Source organism: Odontomachus brunneus, unplaced genomic scaffold, assembly GCF_010583005.1.
Source record: "Odontomachus brunneus isolate Ranch 3 - 2012 unplaced genomic scaffold, Obru_v1 Obru_scaffold_172, whole genome shotgun sequence".
NCBI lineage: Eukaryota > Metazoa > Arthropoda > Insecta > Hymenoptera > Formicidae > Odontomachus > Odontomachus brunneus.
In genome coordinates this window covers 205,524-205,778 of record NW_022639622.1, presented here as the reverse complement: position 1 = coordinate 205,778, position 255 = coordinate 205,524, and positions in this window count along the sequence as shown.

Below are 255 nucleotides of genomic sequence, written 5' to 3'. Positions count from 1 at the left end.
CGAATGGATAAACGCGCGTTCGACTAAGCATCGCTCGAAGATAAGCGCGACAATGAGGGATACTCGGCGTTTATATCCAGCGACAGTAACAAGAACAAAACCCGCATGAGTGGCCGCGATTCCAAACTCGCGAGAAAGAGGCGATTGTTAAATTGGAATCCCACGGAACCTTTGGACAGTAGCACGCATATCCTCGAAGGCCCATCGTCGTCGTCGTCGTCGCGTAAAAACGTAACTTTTCCCGGGACAAGGGTG